At 30.5% G+C, this 6,138-nt stretch overlaps 1 long non-coding RNA gene across 2 annotated transcripts; it reads right to left on the bottom strand.

Annotated features, from left to right (window-relative positions):
* Positions 1 to 749: 749 nt before the first annotated feature.
* On the bottom strand, positions 750 to 4,160 carry LOC141695159 (uncharacterized). 2 transcript variants are annotated; one of them, XR_012564318.1, is made up of 6 exons: positions 3,808 to 4,160; positions 3,013 to 3,144; positions 2,094 to 2,133; positions 1,818 to 1,878; positions 1,631 to 1,723; positions 750 to 1,495 (listed from the first exon to the last, which is right to left on the bottom strand). It is a non-coding gene; the product is annotated as an uncharacterized LOC141695159 (long non-coding RNA). The 2 variants fall into 2 exon arrangements; XR_012564317.1 differs by having other exon boundaries at positions 2,094 to 2,152; positions 3,808 to 4,159.
* Between the last annotated feature and the right edge of the window lie 1,978 nt (positions 4,161 to 6,138).

The raw sequence follows: 6,138 nt of genomic DNA, 5'->3' as shown, positions 1-6,138 counted from the left end.
TGGCTTGTGTGGCCCTTCATTGATTCTGTTAAGGTATTCTGGATCAGTAGCTTCCAGAAACATAGACATCCTCACCTTCCATATGGAAAATTCAGATGGTTTCAGTATGGGAACTCTAATAGTCTCATATCGACTATGGATTTGAGTCTTTGGAGGTTCTTCAGTTTTGGTGGGCTTGGTTGGAGTTTCTTCTTCAGACATGATTGTTTTTGGATCTTAAACTCTTTGTGTGTTAACAGATCTGCTCTGATACCACTTGTTAGATCAGACACACTGTAGAAGGGGGTTGAATACAGTGTTTAGCACAATCAAATCGAATTAAAGAACACAAATAACAGAAAACAGACTTTATTCAATATAATAAACTCTATGTCTGTGTTTATATACTACACAGTTACAAGATAATCGCTAATTGATATGGAATATAATTTTGCTTCCTAAAATATATCAATCAGTTATCTTTTCTTCCAAGTATTCTATTTTTCATAGAAATCCTTCTTCATGCATATCTCTTCTTGCGTTTGTCTTGATCTTCTTTCCTTTCAATCAAGCGCCTTCCTTATCTGAAAGTCTCCTTAAGTTCTGATATTATCTTCTGATAAATATCTCCTGATAACTTAAGTTCTGACAACTTAAGTTCTGACTTCAGTATAAGTGCTGATTTCCAGTTAAGTACTGATTTGTCCTGTTTAAGTAAGATCTGAAAACTAAACACAAATCATATTAGACATGACATTATCAAATATATCTAACAACTTGTACTTAAGTTATCCAATCCATTACCAAATCAATATACAACCAAAAATATGAATTCAACCAACTTCAATTATCCATCAACTACTATAAATCCACCAAATCCACCAACTACATAATAATTTCAACCCAACAACAAACCATTGTAATCAAACTACAATAAACCACCATTACAGAACAACATCAAAATCCACCATAAGAAAACTTAGCCATATTGTTTATTTCCCTGAAAGTGCAGTTCTCAGCAAACATCTTTGTTTCTTTTGACTGAAGACCGTGAAGTGTTCGTTGCTCAGTTGCCCATTTTTCCCCTCTAGCCTCTCTGCCAAAATCCTTTTGCGTGGTGAATGCAGTCTGGGAAAAACCAAGAATAGAGGAAGATGTTTATAAGAAACCTTAGCTTATTTCGTGTGGAATTCATAGATAAAAATTACCATAAACGAGAACTAAAGCTAGGATAGGTAGCATATAAGCTACTAGTGGATGTTAAAGTTTATACAATTGATGTAGTTTTAGAGAAAGTACATGATATGATGTAAACAAGTTCAGTTTCACTTTCTTTGTTATCAAATATCAGTCCCCAAGCTCTTCCACCGAGTGCATACCGAACACCAAATTTGATCGGATCAAGCAGGAGGTAACTCAAAATGTTGTATATCCTAATAATAGCAGCCCATTTCCATTTAATCTTGACAATTCCAGCTACATCCCATGTGACTAGAGCAGATATGACAGTTGTGATCTGTATTGGTAGAAGTCATCTTAGATATATTATAAGTCTGGAAGCCATTTTTTAATGTATATCATTTGAAAAACTCTGTTGTATTTGCTTTTTGGTAAAGAAAGAAGGATGCGACAGTGCTTGAGGGAACCTAACCACTTTCCCATGGCATCATATTCATAAATATTGTGAGAAACCATAGTCCAGTGATTGATGCCATTGGTACGTCAAGGTAATCAAGATGATTGACTGCAATAGATTGGATTCGGTAAGAACCCCAAACTTTAAATACAAATAGAGCAGGTGGTACTGGTAACAATGAAAAATTATATTAGACGTGTACCTAATTTTGGAAATCTCTCTCGCACCAACTCCTCAAAAACATGCTGGTCAACCTCATTAAACTAAAAACATAATGACACGTCACATTATAATCTTCTTACTCAAAGTCCTGATAGCATAACAGACTTAGGAATATATATATTATATGAGCTCTTCGTATACGTAACATGGTAACAAAAATTATTACTATATTATTTGCATCACTAACATCATGTTAAGGATGCTTTTGTTTATTTCAGTATGAAGATGGCAAAACACAATCAAGATTAAAACCTACCAAAATACATTTTCTTCAGGCATCAGAAGCAGTAATAATCCTGCAAAAAAATTCACAGCCTGAACAAGATATTGACACAAGCGTAAAATCACAAGATCAGTATGGAAAAAAGACTATAAGTGTTTATCAGGAGCATAAGAATTAGATACAATACAATTTAACTATATTACAATTTTCAATATACGCATACCTTCATTATATTAATTAAATGACAGATCGACTAGATAAACGAACAACCACCTCTGATGCAAAATTTGGGAAAAATACATTTTTCATACTAAATTGAATTATTATTTCTAAAATCACTAGTGCAAGGAAAAAAAGACGCAAATATATGTGAGGTGTTAGTAGGTTCCACGGTTGAGAAGGGAATATAAAAATCCAAGAAAAAATATAAAGGCACATCTTCAATCTACATAGATTCCACTTTGCGATACTATTTATGGTAACTTGTTGGCACCAACCGCCAGCCTTTCTCAGTTTAATTATCACAATTCAGCATCTCACCGCCACAGTAAAAAGAGGTAAAATCTCGTGATCTAACATCTCTATATATATATTTACCAGTTATTACTTATTATCACGTATCACGTCTATAATTTAGGCTACGAGAGGTCAGGAACTTTTTTTGTTGCTAAGTGAGCTTATGTACTTTTATCTGCATAAGTTTAACATATGTAAACATGATTAATGATAAGTCCAGTGGCCTTAACAACTTCTTTGATATATTCAAGCCCCTCAATTTTTCTCGCAACATAGTACGACTAGTAACCTATTTAGTATACTACTAGTCATTGATGCAGATTCTTTATCTTGTTAACAGGGTTTCGGCTTTATATATGCATCCTAGAGTTTGTCAATTAGACTATCAGTGCCAACCAGCTTCAAATGAAAACTTCCAGGGAGCAGACTAGCATACCTCATTGTGACGTTGATCTTGATAAATCCCTGGCAACAAAGTTGTGCCTGTCGAAAATACCAATGCGTAAAGGACTTCCAGCTTCAGGTTGCCTCAGATTTGCTTCCTTCAGCTTCCTGGAGACACATTCACCTATATGAATGACCGGAACAGAGCATCCATTTAAGACCTCATCATGGCAGAAATGCAATATATGACAAGCTATAGAAAGAGTAGAGAGAGGGAGAAAGAGCGAGAAAGATTAACATTCTTTACGATAAAAACAAAGATATAGAAAGACACTAGAAAGAGAAGAAACTGATCAAATAAACCTTTTCATCATTTCATTCCAACTTCCAGAGACTGACAAAACTAAAAAAATATCGCTCCTGCTCTTCAGAAAATAACTTAAATCTTCTGTAAAAGAACTCCCTTGTTTTCAGACGTGTAAACAAGGTAACATATAATTATCCCAAAACAGTAACAATAATCAAAACACAAAAATTATAAAAAAATGGGAAATTAAACAATAATATGCCCATTACATAGAATCAAATTAAAATACCAAAGAGACGAAAAGTCAATAAATTGGTTCGACATGGGAGGAATAAACGGGTCACGCATTTTATCAAACATGTTCAGGGCAAGACCAATAGAACCCTCTATACAACTTAACTTTAATGCAGTACATTGAAATGATATAGTCGGAGAAACTTGTAACACTATTAGAAGGAAATGGCACACTATTAACAAAAAACATAATACGAGCATCATAAAAATTAAACCACATACCAAATAGAGAAGAGATAGAACTACCTTAAACTCGAAACCCAAAATTTAAACCCGATTAAACTCGGATGAAGCCCCAAATTAAAACCCTAATCTTAAAATCAAACCCAACTAAAGCTCCAAGTCGAACCCGACTGAAAATTTAAATTAAAATTAAAAGCATCAATCCATCTGTGTGTACATAGAGTATGTGAACAGGAGATTGTGTGTACAGAGAACAGAGAAAAGAAGGTGGGTGTGAGGGTGACAAGAGATGAGATGAAATGGACAGAACTACCGCAGAAAAAAGAAGAAGATTGTGGGAAAAAAATTTACTAAGGTCTAAAGGAGAAAATAGAACTTGTGTTTAATTTTGTGTGAAAATTCGAATAGGCCGTCAAAATTGGATTGGGCGGTCTTTTTGCTGCTCATCCATTTTAAGCAATTTTCAAAATTACGTTTATTATTAAATATATATTTTAATATTTTGATTGATTAAATATTCACAATTAAATATAAAATAATAATTAATAATTTATCTTATTTTTGATAAATTAAAATATTTCTTATATTTATAAAATCAAGATTTGACTGTTTTGACTGATATAAAATCAGCACTTGTGGGTCCATACATGCCACATCAGCACTTGTACCACGTCAATTTTGTGGGTCCTAATTTGCCACGTTAAGAAAAATATTTTTTAATGTAAAAATATGGCAACACTTTCTTAGTACTACAACAACATAACCATATTTTGAACCTTTAGCAACAATGTTTTAATGTCTAAGGCAACAGAAAAATGACAATGTTGCATTAACCAAATTAAGGATGGCAACCCAACAAAACCAATGGCAACATCAACTTTAAATGTTGTAGTAGGCCATTTATGGTGTAGTGTTTTGTTTTAACTCGTTTATTTTTTGTTTTAGCCTGATGACATTAAATCGAGCAAACGAATTTGCTTTCAATTTCTTATCAGTCTTTATTATTTTATTTTAATTTGAGGCTACAAATCCAACTAATTGTACGTAATTTATTTATTTTTTATTTAGCATTAGATCAATAGTATAATTTTATTTCATATTATATATTATTTTGTTTAAATAAAAACCATTAGACATATTACAATTCTATTTGTATTTATATAATTATATTGTGAATATTAATCTATGTATGAGAGTGTTTTATTTTAAATATTACTATAATTACGGAGACCAGCCCGACTACCAAACAAAGTTTTATTTTTTCGTTTTTAATATAATAGTATAATAGTATAGATAGTATAGATACATAATCAGCATATATTAAAAAGAATTATCCATAATATTTTTAAAGAAAGATTTATTTTATTTAAAGAAAAGAAAAAAGACAACATGTTTTACTTAAAAAATGTATTGATTAAAAAGAATTGTCTAAAATATTTGTTGAAAAAAAATTATTTTAGTTGGTGAAAATAAAGAAGTCAAACGTATTTTACTTATAAAGGTAATTGGTTAGATATTAACTAAGGGTAATTGAGTAAAATATTAATTTTTTTAAGAAATGGCAATTATGTAATTGAAGTAAAGACCGTAAAGTTTCGTATTTAATATAATAATATAGATAGATAAATATTTCAACTTCAAAAATCAAATAATTTTTTTATTTTGTTTATGAAATTGAATTGTAAGATAATGCTTAATTTAAGTATATTTGTCTTTACATTAATAGTAAAAATTATATAAATCAAATATTTTTTACTGTGGGCCCGTAAAAAATATATTTGTGACAACTACTGGTTAGAGGTGCATATGATTTTAAATTTTGCATTATTTTAAGAACAAAGGGTTTTTGCATTGTCTTAAACAATGAGATGAGATTGTTGTTGTTGTCGAGAAATAAGGTTGAAGATGCTAAGTTGTTCTTGTAAAGCAGTTAATAATTTATGAATTGCTAAAGTCAAGGAGCTTAACAAAACTTTAAGTCAAATAATAATTAAATAAAATAAACAATTAAGTAGCTGAAAACGGTAATTTATTAGTTATCAGTGGTTATATTATTATTATTCTATTTTATTAAATAAACTTGTTCATAATATTTAGAGAATTTGTTTTAATTGAAAGAAATAAAATAAGTAATGTATTATTGTTGAAAACGATTTTTATTTCGTTTTCTATTATAATTCGATTACCAAGGCTAATAAAACTTTTAAGTAAAATAAGGGTAATTCAGTAAATTCAGCGTGTCCCAAAACTTTCAATTGTAATATTTAGAAAAGTTGTTTTAAGTGAGAGAAATAAAAAAGGTAACGTGTTATAGTTGAAAATGATTTTTATTTTTTTTTCTATTATAGTTCGATTCCTAAGACTAATAAAACTTTTAAGTAAAATAAGGCACTA

This window comes from Apium graveolens, chromosome 11 (genome assembly GCF_009905375.1).
Source record: "Apium graveolens cultivar Ventura chromosome 11, ASM990537v1, whole genome shotgun sequence".
NCBI lineage: Eukaryota > Viridiplantae > Streptophyta > Magnoliopsida > Apiales > Apiaceae > Apium > Apium graveolens.
Note: the sequence above shows the minus strand (reverse complement) of the source record. Positions and strands in the feature narration are given on the sequence as shown.